Raw genomic sequence first — 16,122 nt, forward strand, 5'->3', positions numbered from 1 at the left:
TATGGATGGGGTTGAGGTAAGTCATATCTTTTTTTTTACCTAGGATGGTAAGGGAACAGTCATAAATGCCATTAACCCCAGTGACGGTTAGGTTTAGGGACGGGGTTGAGGTAAGTCATATATTTATATAACGTTAAGTCAACGGCGTTCATAAACACGCTGAAAGGTGATTATGCGTCTTAATAGCACGCCAAAAATGGAAATACGAATTGGCGTGTCATACACACGCTACTTCATGGGATCAGTCTGGTTCTGGACACATATAGGGCCTTTCACAGTACCCACACTTGTGCACTTTGCACTTGACTGCTTGTCTTACACAATGTATTTCTTGTATATAGCATCTAAGTATTCAAGTGGGTGTGAAGACTGCAATTGTGTGTATAACATTTTATTACCCAATGGGACACACTCACAACATATATATATATAAAAAAAAATCCACAGAGGTTTCCATACTTTGCCCCAGAAGCTTCTCAAACGGTCACAGAAGTCCAGGAGGGAGGTGGAGCAGAGGCGGACTGAGGAGGGATGGAGGGTCAGTTAATTTGAGTGGAGGAAGGACTGAAGATTGAGTTATTTTAGGAGGCCAGGGCGGAGCAGGCCGGGCAGGAGGCCAGGGCTGAAGACAATTTCTGCAGAGCGGACGGCAACCACGGCAGAGCAGATGGAACTGAAGACCCCCGCAGCGGAGCAGAAGACCACCACAGCAGAGTTGATAGGACTGAAGATCCCCATGGCGGAGCAAAAGACCACCAAAACATAGCAGAGAGCACTGTAGATCAATGGTGGAGCAGACGATATCCACTGCAGTGTAGAGGGGACTGAAGATCCTCACGATGGTGAAAAAGACCACCTTTCACAAACATTCTCATATTTTTGTTAGCTGAGAAATTATACATAAATATAATTAATTGAACTTACACTATAAAGTTTACCTCAACATTGCATATGTTTGAGGCACAGGAGTCACTGAGGCACTTGTACATGATGAATGTTAGGATACCCTTAGCCTCAAATACTGCCCCGAAGCAGTTATTGGCAGGTTCAATGAAGGCCACACCTCATTCTAGAAGAAGGTGATGTACATCAAAGTGTGAGTCATTAAATGAGGATTAATTTGGTAGGAGGCGAGGTTACATTGATCGATAGCTGGTTGTATACCAAGGTACATACCATAATATATACATAATAGTACACAAAAATCATTTACACAATGCTATGAAGCATGTTCATTTATAGACCAGTTATGATTAATGCAGCAAAGTTTGTTTTAAAGAGGGTTTCTGTCTTCTCATTGTCTCCTTCTTTTGCACGTGGCCACATTCCTGTGGAGGTCTTCTGTGATAAAATCTTTTTATCAGCCCAGTAACATGACACTGTTTCTGCCCTTGTGTTCGTTTCATTTGGGATGTTAGTCTTGGAGTTTCATGAACCTTTGTATATAATGACCCTACACACCAGAGCCCATTGTTCCCTCTTTCTTGATCATCAGCTCCATCCAGTGGTCTCTTTAGGATCAGCTAGCCGAGACCAAAGTTAATCCTCTGCCGGGATGCCCCCCCAAACCGTATTACCTATATTCTCAGACCTCGCCGTACTCACTTGATCCTCAGTTCACTCCTCCATGAGCACTAGCCACCCAGGGACCTCTCAAACTCTCTCATTGCTGAAAGATCGCTTCTGGGGGCCAGGAATGGCAGGTAATGTAAGAAGGTTTGTCCAAGGATGCCAGGAATGCAGCATCTTCCAGCAGGTAAACTCCTTCCTCTGCCCGTACCTCAATGCCCATGGTCACACCTAGAAATTGATTTCATAAAAATCCTTGTTTTTTTTTCCAAGGCATTCCAGTTTATACTGTTATAGAAACCTCCCACGGCCATGGAAACTGCGGAAATTATGTTTATCCACATGTTTCACAACTTTGGCCAACCTGAAGATATTGTAGTTCATCTCCCTCAGTTCATCTCCTGTGTCTGAAAAAATCCTTTTCCCACCTAGGTGTAACTGTCAGCGTCTCTCCTGGATAACAGACCAACAGGCAGGCGATACAAGAGATTGGTAGCTTCCTGAGAACCTTCTGTCACGGCCACCAGAACGCCTGGAACCGGTTCCTCGCCTGGGGCAGAGTGCGCCCACAAATCCATCAGACAACCCACTTCCGGCCTTATACCTTTCCAATGCATATTTGGCTTCTCCCTCTGTTCCCGTCGTCTGGGGAACCCTTGGATGTCCCCACAGTCTATTACTGGTTCAGGGAGAGTGAGAGTCTGGGACTCAGCTCATCACCATCTCCAATGGGCAGTCTGACGCCAGAAGAGCCATGCCGATGCCTGGTCGACCGGAGCTCCCATCTACCAGCCTGGACAGAAGGTATGGCTCTCCACTAGAGACATCAGTTTACAACTGTTGAAGGCCCCATCTACGTGGTGTGAGAAATACTGGACTCCTAATGTCGTGGTGGCCAACTGGAGTGCCTAGTCGATTGGGAGGGCTATGGACTAAAAGAATGTTCCTGGGTACATAGAGAAGACATTCTAGATCCCACTCTACTCATATCTTTCCATACCTCACATCCAGATCTTCCAGCCTCCCCATTGAAGAGGCCGTCCGCCTCGTCGTCGGGTTCCTCGGACCTCAGGGCCAAACTGCCTGTTTTGACTCTCTGCTGCATCAAATTTGTGTTTAACTGTTCTCCCGTTATCCTTTGAGTCTGAATATCATTCAAGCCCGAATCAGAGAATTTGTTTATTTTATAAAAAGTAATTTAGAGGAGTACAAGTTACAAAGTAGGGAAAATAACCCAGTCATTACATTAAAGTTATTATCCAGTCAGTACACATGGTTATGATTCTCTCAGTGTCTTTTTCAACATTTCATCAGTCAACCTGAGCCCAGGGGCTTTCTTTGAAATTGCATAACTTACTCAATGTGACAAGTGTCACAGTGTTAGCCATTAGAAAGAACGTCACTTATTTCCCAAGTGTCTACTTCACATCTTTCAGCAAGAGGTTTTTGTAGGAAAAAATCCCATATCTGTTTTTTTTATGATTGTGAAGATAAAGTGTTCTCAGTTTAGTCTGAAATGTAAAATATATATTCATAAGCTGCTGTGTACTGTAGGTCTCATCCAGATATGTTACACTTACCACTTCCTTTTCTGAGGAAGCCACAGAAATGAAAATAGCTGCAAGCCACAACAGTCTTACACAAAAGTCTAATATCCTGTCAGTGACCAAACTTCCTTCCAAAAAAAGCACTAAAGGATTAACTTTACAAGGGTGGATGGAGTAATGTAATTTTACCACAAGACGTCTCTAATATTAATGGTCAATTCACACGGGATAAGATATCTCAGTAAAACTAGTAGACATGGGAAGGGTAACTCGATTTGCACATTGCTGTCACCCTCCAGTTGTCATGTGCGTATTCCATATAACCTATATTTATATACATAAAACGGTTATGTCCAGTCGAATTATGTATTAATTAACTTCAGATTAGTTGGTAATAGGCACTTACCTAACAGTAAAAGATGTTTTGTGCCTCTAACAAGTGCTTTCGATTTTCTTTCTGATCTGAATGGTATGTGGAAAACACTTTTGCCACAGACTTGTCCCAGCGTCTAGAACGCAACTGAATGCTTTTCAAGCATCTCCATACTTAAAAAAAAACGCGGAAAAACGTCCTGCACTCATTCCCTGAAGGAGCAAACGGGAAACAAAACATCAGCATGACGACATTATTTGGATCACTTCCGGGAGCCCTATCATCTTCGAGTGTCTACAGGATGAGCCAACGAACGTTGGCGTGCGTGAATCTCGTCCCGCTCTCCGCCCCGCAGCACGAGTATAAATAGGAAGTGGGCGCACGCACACAATGTTTTTCGCTAAGGAGCCGAATTTGTGACGGCCATTACAGCGATGGTAAGCAATGGTGTTACTTGACGTTACATCTTCCGTTCCCTCCTTCAGGGAACGAGGGTTACATTGGTAACCGAGACGTTCCCTTCCAGTCGGTCACGTTCGACAAAACGTTGAAGTGACTCTCAGACCCCAGACTGGCTGGGGCGGAAGACCTGCGTAGAGGGAGTTCAACTGCTGTTCCGTTATACCCCACACAGAGGAAGTCTTGGATAACACTGGGGAAGCGTGCCTTTCCAGGGGAGAGGGACATTGCAGAAGCCACATTCTGCCTGAAGGGAGGTATATGTGTAGAATACACACGCACATATGGAATGTCACTGGGGTGGCTCCAGCCTGAGAAGGGGGACGGCAGAGTGTACTCTGCCAAGGGAAAGACACAGGCTTACCGCAGGGAGTTGGTCGTGGAAGAATACGCATATGGGATCGCCGCAAGAATCACCACATATGGAACCCAGCCTAGCACAAGTTACACAAGCATACTAAGACTAGGCCTGGTCGTCGGATGCTCCACAACGTCTGACTGCGGAGGAACTCTACAGGGTTCACCTGTGTGGGGAACTCGACTGGAGCAAAAAAGCGCACATATCCACTCCATATGGAGGGGAGTGGCGCAGCTAGCAGACATTGGAGTAGCAACTTTTGTGTTACCGGCTGGTTGAAGCGAGGAAGAATTGGCACAACACATAGGCTATAAAAACCTAGCGAACGTGTTAGGTGTCGCCCAGCGTACCAGCGCCCAAGAAGAAGCAAGTAGAGTGGGCTCTCAACCCAGGTGGGCAAGACACGCCTTGGGCTTTGTCAGCCGAGGCGATGGCATCCACTATCCAGTGGGCCATCCTCTGCTTGGAGACAGCCTTTCCCTTCTGCTAGCCTCCGTAATAGACGAAGAGTTTCAAGTTTCAAGTTTGTATTTTTTTATATAGCACACTTAAAAACAGCAAACAGGGCTGACCAAAGTGCCAAACAATAGACAGAATAAATAACAAGGACAAACCTAACACAGTCTCATCCCAAGACGTCATATAACTGAGGACATCTTTTGACCATTCGTCAACATCTGCCTTTTAGGGTACCCTTAAACGTCGGTTAGATGACAATCCCGGGCCGTCATACAACTGATGCTTTACCTTTAATGTCAGTTAGGTGACGGGGTAGGTTTAGGAGTAGGTTTAGGTCTGGGGTAGGGTTAGGATCCGATAACGTCATCTAACCAATGGTTAAGGGTACCCTAAAAAGGTGGATGTTGACGTATGGTCAAAAGACGTCCCAAGACGTCAGTTATATGTCGTCTTGCCTGGGATGAGACTGCGCTGACACATTCATGACAAAATATCACAATGAAATAAAAGCTAAAGAAAAAAGAGGCGATTTATAAACAGTCAGAGATTGAGCCGCTCTGATATAAGACGGAAGGCTGATCCACAGCCTAGGGCCAGCAATCGTAAATGCTCTGTCCCCTCTATTCTTTAACCGTGATCTGGGGACAGTCAAAATTCTCTGATCACCACCCCTCAGGGTTTGTGTGGGATTGTGTGGACAGAGTAGCTCAGGCAAAAAGAGCTGATCTGAGGGCATATCGATGGCAGTGTTTGCGCTTGGTTTTTTTTCTTTTCAACTCCATTGACATGGTGTGTGAATATGACTTTTAATATCCAGCTTATGTTCTTGTAAACAGTCAAAGGGATAACAATATTAAGCTGCAAAAATATCTGTCATTTTAAAAGACAGTTCTTTCATAGTTCAAGAGTTTATAAGCAGGTATGCCTCAGAAGTTACCCACAGTCGTACGTGCATATGGTAAATTAACATTATAGTGGTATTCACTATTCACTCAACAACCATTTTCTGTCTCTTAACCTTTGGAGAATGGCGATACGGTACAGTGAAGAAAAACATAATATAAAAAAACAAAACCATGGTGAAGAAAACTTCAAAACCATGAAAATTGATTTATGTCTTCAAATGCAAAATCTGAAGTTCATTTTAGGACATATAAAAACAGGCAGATCCGGGAGGGATTAGAAGAAATTTGATAGATTCTGAACATCAATCTTATTTAGCATAATTATTTATATATATATATATATATATATATATATATATATAACAATAAAAACACCTACATCTTGAGCGTCACTTCAAAATCTGTTCAGTCAATGAAATACAATATATGATATACATTTGCCTGTACAACAATTGTTGTCATCTGAACATCTACAAGCTGCTGTAGGACTCGAGGGAACACCCTAAAATTTAAAGATTCACCCTGTACAACAACAAATTTGTTGAGCCTTCTTTTCATCAATGTGCTTGTAAAATTTGCTCATTTGTTCATAAGAAGAGATGGTCCGCTTTGTAATACAAGCCTTTTCAATGGTAACATTATCTAACTGACCCAGCCACATTACATCCTTATGTTGGTTAAATGACTCTTCATTTTCCTACGCAAATAACCTGGATATTGTATTCAACTATTGTAGCCATCTGCAAAATAAGATAAATGTTTTCATGGGCTGTGACAAAACAGCTAAAAACAGCTATTAACTTATGATCTGTCTACAAATGTGTACAGTACAAAGGATGAAAATAAGCTAAGTAAAATGATAATGGAAGGTAGACATTAAATTAATAATGTGGCAAAAAAAGCATGCTACAAGAACACCTGTAAACGTTAAAATATAAGCTACAATATTATAACTATATTATATACTATTATATATTATAACTACAATATTATAACTATAACTTACTATTTTTAGATATGTTGGTTGAAATTGCTTTCTGTTAACTCAAACATGCATTTTAGTCTGTGAAACAGGGCACACGAGTAAATGAATTATAACAGTAGCTGCCAAATAGCGTCTCTTAGTGGTTAAGAAATGTACAGCAAGAGTTCGCAAATAAGATGTTTTCAGATCATGTGGAGACCAAACGAATCATCAGAGAATAGTCAGATGCACTATATTCACTAGAAACCAGTTTTAACTGTTTATTTAGTTAAAGGTGAACTTAAAGGACACTTAAAAGTTTATACTTTATCTGTTGTTTATACTTAAAGTAATCTGCTGCCATCCAGGAAAGTGTTCATGGGAATTCAGCTTGCTCACAGATTGTGCTATAGGCTAGGCTACTTATTGATGAAATCCTGATGGTTAAATCCTCCATATCTCTAAAGATTGTGTAACCATAACTTAGTTTGCAGATAATAGACAAAAAATCACACATTTTTAAGTCTCTTGCTCTTTTCTGAAACAAATAGGAACTCAGCAGGATCAACTTTATGACTCTCTATGTACTTCTCCCTCCACTTTATTGGACTTTATGCCTCCACGTCCCACCCGATTGCTGGCAAGCAACTGTCATGTGATTGGTTGATTAGATAATTGCATTAATATACATTTTTTACATTATTTGTTACATTCTTTTTGAAAAATTAGCTATTTTGAAAAGTGATTCTCTTAGAAAAAGTAGTGATTCTCTTTTTGAAAAAATAGTGATTCTTTTTGAAAAAAAAAGTAACTATACCTTTGTGACAGTCATATTATATTATGTATGTCTTATTATTATTTTGTTACTTTATTCTTTTTGAAAAGAAGTGATTCTTTATAAAAAAGTAACGATTCTTTTTGATAAAAGTATCGATTCTCTTTGAAAAAGTAGCAATTCTTTTTTTTTTTAAAGTAGCGATTTTTTTTGGAAAAAGTAGCGGTTGTTTTTGAAAAAAGTAGTGTAAAAATTTTTATTTGTTACAGTTTTATTATAGTTATTACAATGTAATCATGGTAAATGGACTGCATTTATTTAGCGCTTTCACAGACCCAATGGCCACCAAAACGCTTTACATTTTGCCTCACATTCACCCATTCGCTCACTCATTCATACAGTCATGCAAGATGGAGGCTTGCCATCCAGCTCGTCGGGAGCAGCTGCTTGCTCATGGAAACCTCAACACTTGGTCAGGTGGAACCACCAACCTTCTGGTTTGTATACAACCTACATGAACCACTGAGCCACTGCCGCCCCCACCCCAATGAATCATCCTGGTATGAAGGTAGCCAACTTGTTCAAGGAGCTCTGATGAGATGCTGTCATTCCAAGGGGTCTTATTAATTTTGAGGGAGTCGATAGCTGCTTGCACCTCTAGAAAACACCAACACAAAAGTATAGAATGAAATTCATTTATATGACATAACAAAGATAGTTTTAAGACATTTATGAGATTATAAACTTATATGAGCCACAAGAGCAGTCATAAAACTTTCTCTCAAGTTGTGAGAAGTCAGGCGGGCATGCCTGTGTCTATGCGGGTCTTTTGTGACTCCTTGTGCATCTCAATCATCTTGACAGTCAGTCTGTAGAAGAGCTGGTGGTGGTTTCAGATTAACTTAACAGTTCTGGGCTGACTGTCATGATTCGGGCTCTCTCTCTCTCCTTACTCTGTCTCCCCCTTTTGGACACACACGTACAGTACACATACACACTCGCTAAATTACTAAACCTCTCATTACACACGCACCTCTCTCTCATTCATCACGCACAAACATCTCTCTCACTATCCCCAGCTGTTTCGACACTCTACTCGTATAATGTCACCCTTTCCACACCTGTTCTCTCTTTCTCTATTTATGTTTTCTTCTTTTAGCCCTGTTTCATTGGGCTGTCTCATTGCCAGATTATTTCGAGAATGATAGCTACGTATGAGACCTCTGAGCATTTACCTCTCGTTCCTGTCCTGTCATGTCCTGTGCTCTTTTGGAGACTGATAAGCCTCATCGGATCTGCTAAGCTGTGCTTGTAACAGAGTACCTGTTCAGTACCTGCTCATCTTCATCCGCTGAGATCTGACCTCCTGTGAGTTTCTGGGCTGGCTGGCACCGCAACAGTGTTTTTCTATATCACCCTGCTGTCTGAACAGAGGAATTTATTTTCTACCAGACTTTTCGTTCACATTGATTATATACTGAAGATGTCTGTTCTGTTCCTCTGGACAGCATTTTCTGTTTATCAAAGATATTGCTGCATATCACTCTTGGGTCATCCTTCTTTCCACATCGCACTGATTGAGATCTGGCCATCGCTTTTCATTTGAAAGCATAGCGAGGGCTTTTAACTTCTGTTTCTTTTTAAAATTTGAATCCTTGTCAAAGTTTCTCTCATATGCACTTTGTGTATACTGTATGCGGAAAAAACATTACAGTGTAAATTCAAACACCAATTTTTGAGCGTGGACGAGTTCAATCATGAAACATGCTTTGTCCTCTGATACTGATTACTGCTTTTGATTATTTATTTTCTTTTATGTCTTTAAAGGGATCATTAAGCCTTAAACAATCAAGAAGATAGCCTATTTGGGAAAATGTTGACGAGTTTCGGTGACCATAAACGTCCATGATGTGAAAAACACTCCACAATTCTAAGATGTCATACAGGTTTGAAATGACATGAGGATGAGTAAATAATGACAGAATTTTCATTTTGGCTGAACTATCCATTTAAAGGCATAAAAGAAAATGAATAATTTGGTTACAGTTCGAAAATGTAGCTTAACAAATCTTTTTATCATGAGTTCAACATTACAGACACGGTTTAACAGTTTTGGCATTAAAAAATAACTGCTGCTGTTGCGTAACGTAAAACAAGTTAGCAATTATGCCTATGCAATTCATGTCAACGTAGCCTAGTTCATGTCTTGCATTCAAGACAGCAATGACAATGAAAGACTTAGATATGGCATGCCTCAGGGCTCAACATGGAAGTTAACAGGCCAAACCCTGCTTTCTTTCACATGCTTTAGGTGGAAGCAAATGAGTGAATAAAATAATGAATGAAAGAAGATAGGAACATGTGTAATTGATAGCTGTATCTTGACAAAAAATAAACAAAAATGATGCTGTGTAGTCTATGTATGCCTATGTTTCATCAGTGCAAACATCTGCACATGCTCAACCTGTTATCAGCCCGGTGCAATTAAAAGTTATATGTTGGGAAATAGTTGTGTTTATACTCATCTAAATATATGGCAAATTTGTGTAGGTATGAGTAAGTGAAACTGGGACATTAAAAAGATTAAAGTAGCCATAAAAAGAGTCACTTTCTATTCTCCAAAGATAAAAATTGAAAAGGTGGTGACAGATACCAAGATGGATGCATAGCTCCCTGCAGCCTCTAGAGGGAGTATGTATCACTTGCCACAGGACAGGCTTCTTTTACAGGACAACATTAGCACAGAAGATGACACACCAACACCTTAAGGCAAAGTTTGTAAGACGTTATAGAATACACAAAAAGAGTATGTGAATTATGTTGAGCTTTAATGTTTTGCATAATCAGACTTGCTCTTGTATTGCTATTCACGTCATGGAACAGAAACCTTTGAACGCATTACGATATAAATCATAATTTCCCCAAAGCAAATGTCTTTTTATCCACCGACTAACAGCTGCCTTGAGGATTTATAAAACTACATGATTATGTTTAACCCGTTCAACATGCCAAATCCATCAGTGGCTCACCAGACAAGACTGCAAATGATTATCACCATGAATTATTAGAGGCTTCCCTCATTTGGCCATATTAACATAAAAGCATGCAAATTAAATTCCATCCCAAAGTAACATTTGTACATTAACAGGACACAAATCTCTTCCTATTCCTGAATTCTTCACCTTGTATGTAATGATGTATATCATTCACAACTGCACTTGACTCTGTGTTATGGTTACACATTGTGATGGCCTTTGTTTTGAGTGTAGCCTAGTGTAAAAAGGTGATGTTTTGAAGGGTTTAAGATGGTATCGCTTTGTCGGCTTCTTTATTGTCAAAACCACGTCATGCAGAAACATGAAAAACATTATTTTAATTTACTTTTCCACCCACATTTAACCCCCCCCCCCCCCCCCCATATAGACTGCAATGTAATCACCGATTTCAAGGCCCAGAAAGGTAGTGAATTTGGTAGATAGAATTGGAACGCTAGTGGTTAAAGTTATGAAGCGACGAGAATACTTTTTGTATTCTCAAAAATCAATAATTTCTTGTCTTCTGTGTCAGCCTGATGCTGTTCACATTGTAAACACAATGCTTACAGGTTCTACGTCAGAACACCGGCTCAGTTTTGGCCGGCTCCTGCATCAGCAGCACACGCATGCTAGTTCCAGCTGAAGGGTGACCTTCCAGTGTCAGTTGCGTTGCTTTACCTATTCATAAACCCTCTCTCGTGGCCTCATGGGAAAGTAAAATGTCCATCGAGGAAGTAGTAGGTCATCTGGAGACTTTTCGCCTACTGTTTTTCGAATACTATATTTTTGGACATACTACTCTGTTGGCGTACACTATATTGTAGGGAAGTATATGAATTCATGTTCGCCACTTTAAACAGAGAGGAAAAAAAGGACAAGAACGTCAGGGCAGGACCCTGACATAAACCTTTAAATGTAACAGATGTGTAAGGAATATGTTCCATCCATCACACCAGACTTTAATTAAAATAATCAGTCACTGATATGGAGATATAAATTTAAGTGATGTAAAAAAGCTGAAACTGTATCTCAATAGTTACAAACTTTTAGCCAAAGACACTCTGCAAAGAGGATACATTTCAAATGAGATCCTGACATTAATGTTTAGGACTGCATGAATCATGAAATAATTGAATAATTCTCAAAAGCTAAACTGGAAAAGATATTACATTGGGAATGCTACATAGATCAGTGGACAAATGGTTTCACATAAATACAGAGTTTTATCTTTTAATGGGTTATTAGTCATTGCAATGTTGAGGTGATGTTTTTAATTAGGTCTGATTGGGACCCTCTGTCCACATTTTAATTTCAAAAGCACTGTTAAAGGGATACTCCACCGTTTTGTTTTTTTTTCATATTAAACTATGGTATTCCCTTAACTAAAATGAGTTGATATATACCTCTCTCGTCTCAGTGCGTGCACTTTGATAGCACTTAACTCGGCCCAGTTTATTCAATGGGATCCAAGCAGAGAAGGGACCAAACACCTCCACATTTTCCTTAAATAAAGTTACACGAGTAGTGTAACTCGACCAAGAATGGTGACACAAAATAAAACGTTGCGCTTTTCTAAGTGTGTAAAGGGGATAACTATAACTTATGGCAGAATACCATAGCGTGCTTGGGAGCACTTCGACTCGGCGCATATATATCTATGATATTACTGAGTCCATAGATATATCACTTGCTGTATTCCCCCATTCATTATTGTTATCCCCTTTAACGTTTTATTTTGCGCCATTCTTGGTCGAGTTACACTACTCCTGTATTTAAGGGAAAACGTGGAGGTGTTTGGTCGCTTCTCTGCTTGGATCCTAATGAATTAGGATACTTATTTGTTGCCATCCAATACAATGTTCACCTCAAATAAAAATGACTAGATTTTGATTTCAGATCTCCTCTATAACCTACAGTAAACACAATGACATCACAATGAATATCTGTCACAATACTAATTAGGTTCCCTATAAACAATTAGTGCTATCAGCAGCTGTGATCTGGGGATTACCTCAATCAGACTGATGCAATTACATGCTCCACAAACAATACAAATCCACAGGTTATGGCAAGTGCAGAAAATTGGGCAGGATGTGTCCTCTCTCTCTCTCTTTGCTCGGGAGTGTGTTGCCACAGCTGGTTCGAGGAGGTCTGTGGGGAGTGATAAGACTGTTTAGTGATAAGATTCAAATCTTGAATATGATGTCATACATCTGAATAAGGGTTTGGAGAGCTGGAGAGAGTTGCTGGATTTCAGGATGTTTGTTTTTAAGTCATAAACGTACAGTCAGTCTCTCCCTGGGGACAAACGGACATAGTGAATAGATCTTACGTGTGTGTGTGTGCGTGCGTGCCTCTCCAGCTGTACAGGAAGGGGGTTAGCTCTCAGGTTGTCAATTCCACGAGTGTGAGTCTCCCACATCACATTCCACTCATCCACACAGCTGTGTTTGAGAAAAACAATCTTGAACGGAAAAGACAAGCAAACTAATGAAGAGACAATAGCCCTCCCCCAGCTCTGCTCATACGAATACAAACTCTTTTGACCTTCTGTGTGGACAATTCAGTAAATCCCCGTTTTAATCAGGCCAAATGAATGTACAGTCCTAGGCATTAGACCGTGAACATACATAAACACCCATTTCTGATTTGTGTATTTCAGCATTTTCTGTGTTAGTCATGGCCTGGCATTGAGAAACCATTGTCAGTGTGTGAAAGGTGTTGGTGAGGTAATCGCTGCCGAGCACAATTTATTTGTCATTAAGACTAATCACATATGTGGGTTAACTGTTAGCAGACATAAAAAGAGCTTATTGTTTGGGAAAGACATTTTTACAATGTGTGCAAGTTGTGAGTACAGAAACAGACTCCATTTGAGCTTGAATGGGCTGGATAACAATAAGATTTTATTTGTTCTGCATTTACAAAGCAGGATGTGACAGCTAGGAAATAGACTATGAAGTGAGTGTGAGACTGTTATACTGATTTCTTTGAATTAGCTTTGACATGGATGAACAAGTACATTTTTTTTATGACAAGAACAAGGGCCATGAAGATTTCAAGGAAAATTAGACATCCATAGACTGTAACCCTGCAATTTATGTGAAAAGAAATGTCTTTTCACTGGTTGAAACATTAATAATGTGTGTATGCACAAGAACGAGCAGGTCTTTCTTCTGATGTTTTTTTTGTGCTAGCGTCTGTGATGGTGGACCTCTTTGGGTTGCGAGCTTGTGAATAGATTGTAGAGGAAGGAAAGTTGGTTTCCTTGTCCTGTGCGGATACATCCAGAGAAACAGGATGTTTGCATGATGTCCACGAGAATGCTCAGTGATATGATAAAAGGTGACACTCTTCTTCTGAGTGTGCCTGACGAGTCTTAAATCTACAGTATATAGCCAGGATGCCCCGGAGGATGTTTTCTGTGCGTGTGTATTTTCTTTATCTCATTTGAAGAATGTAATTTATGCTATAAACAAACGTCATGGGGGCTTATTGACTTCGTGTCCAATTGCATGAATGAGATACTGTTGGCACACCAAAACATGTATGGCGAATGTAATGACTGCAAGGAATAAGGTTCAATACTGTAACGTTTAACCAAAAAACAAAACCAAAAAAACAAACAAACACTGACCTGCTCAAACAAACTGCTGCCCCAACAGACATTCTATAAATAACTTTGCAAGTATCCAAGTATATGTCAACTTATTCTGCTAATCCTAACCTAATAGTCTAATGAGAGTTACCTGACATTTAGTTGAAAATTAATGAGAGTTAAGATTGCATGTAGCATTATTATTTACAGTTAGTGGAACGTGTAAAAAGTGGACTGTCAAAGTGTAAGGAAACATTTTATGCTATGTAAATGTAGCCTATATTTTTTTTCTATTATTGATTTATGCAAATTGTATTGGTAAAATATTATTTAAATTTTAATTTGCAACAATGCATTGCTGTTTTTGAGTTATCAGTGCTTAATTGTTGGCTTTCCATGAAGAGCTATTATAATGTTGTCTGTATGCAACATTAATTGAATGTCCATTAATCAATCAGTCGACAGGCATACATTTAAAATAAAAAAATATGTACTACTGGCAACATTGAGACCTTAAATCGAAAAGAATTCTAAAAGTCAAAAAAAGTTTTTTTTTTTTTAAGCAGGACCAACTGTATCAGAACAGCAATCAGTTGGTTGAGTTTGGCTAACCAATGACAGACAAGGGCATGTTCTGGAAACCTGTTTTCCTATATCATTATTTTTGTAATTGCTTATTGACACTTAAATTACACACTCTCCCTGTAGTAAACCAGTTTTTAACTGTATTCCTTAAAATTCTTTAATCACCTAACTGACAGATTTAAGAGTTTTGTTTCCTGTAAAATGTCCTATTGCCTTAAAATAGCTTGAATGTAACTGCACTTTAACTTCATTTAGTATATTCGGAACCATGAATATGCAACCCCGCCTCAACTACTCTCAGTGAATCAATACCTGATACACTCGTTTAAAATTACTGTAGTAGGCTAAACGCTGTAAAACGGTATAGCTTTTTACAACGTTGGACACATAACGGTAATTAACATGATTATCCTTTTGCTCTACTTAAGTTATCAAAAAGCTAATAATGTGTTGCTAATGTTACACAAACCATGTTCCCATTCACCGTCTCAGCCTGCTTAATTAAAACATTATCCTTAGGAACGCTTTAAACATCATTGAACGGCTAACCAAAACATCATTCATAATTCACCCACTATATTGCTAAATGTATCCTATTTTTCATATAACAGAAAAATATAGCCTACCGGGATCACCTGGCTTATCTTGAGACACCCCTGCTTCAAAGCAGTAAATGATTTGGTAAAGCCCGCCCCCACTTCGAAATGATTGGATACAGGGTAGTTTGTGTTGTAAGAAACACTCGTAATTTTCTATGGTTCACTGCAGTTTTAAGGAGAAAATACTCAGCGATGGTGTTGAATAATGAATTTGCACATGATTTCTCTTGTTTCATTGATGTTTCATTATACTTGTTATATAATCTGTATGGAAATTGCAATCAGCTGTATATGTAGAAAAATATGCAAAACATAAAATATTTTTTTTTGTCCTAAACTTTAAATTGGTGTATGCAAATGGCAAAAAAAGATGCCCATGCCGAATAGATCTCTTATAGCACAGGCTTAGTTTCCAGATAAAGTGGCAAATCCCGCTCTTTAGATCATCTAAACTTACCTTGTACATTATTGAATAGTGTCGTAACACCTGATTCTCAATGAGCTCTTTATTTAGCAGAACCATGTGCGTCACTCGATCTGTCAGTTCAAGAGCTGCAGAAAAAAAGCCAAACTTTAGCCAATTTCTCATGTAATCTGTGAAAATACTACAAAACAAAGATACTGTATTTCAAATGATCTGCCCCCACCCCCTAGAACTCCTCTGATTAAATGACCTTAAATGAGAGGACTGAATATGATGAAGCATGGCAGCACTTGTACACAGTTTTTGTCCCTGAAGGCTTCCCAAGTGGGCTCTGGAGTTCCAGAGAGCATTCCTAACTGAATCCTGTTTTAATAACATGGCCTCTAAGTGCTCAGAAAACAACTTCCTTTTTACCCATCTCATATTGGAAAAATCAAGGTGGATGCCTTCAGCATGAAAACTAATAAAGAAA

The 16,122-nt window shown here is 39.5% G+C and overlaps 1 long non-coding RNA gene across 2 annotated transcripts; it reads right to left on the bottom strand.

The window, feature by feature from the left end:
• Positions 1–7,693: 7,693 nt before the first annotated feature.
• LOC120493477 (uncharacterized) lies at positions 7,694–15,341 on the bottom strand. 2 transcript variants are annotated; one of them, XR_005625729.2, is made up of 3 exons: positions 15,254–15,341; positions 12,456–12,595; positions 7,694–8,066 (listed from the first exon to the last, which is right to left on the bottom strand). It is a non-coding gene; the product is annotated as an uncharacterized LOC120493477 (long non-coding RNA). The 2 variants fall into 2 exon arrangements; XR_016145923.1 differs by lacking the exon at positions 15,254–15,341 and adding an exon at positions 12,777–12,886.
• Between the last annotated feature and the right edge of the window lie 781 nt (positions 15,342–16,122).

This window comes from Pimephales promelas, chromosome 13 (assembly GCF_988280905.1).
Source record: "Pimephales promelas chromosome 13, fPimPro1.hap1.1, whole genome shotgun sequence".
Lineage (NCBI taxonomy): Eukaryota > Metazoa > Chordata > Actinopteri > Cypriniformes > Leuciscidae > Pimephales > Pimephales promelas.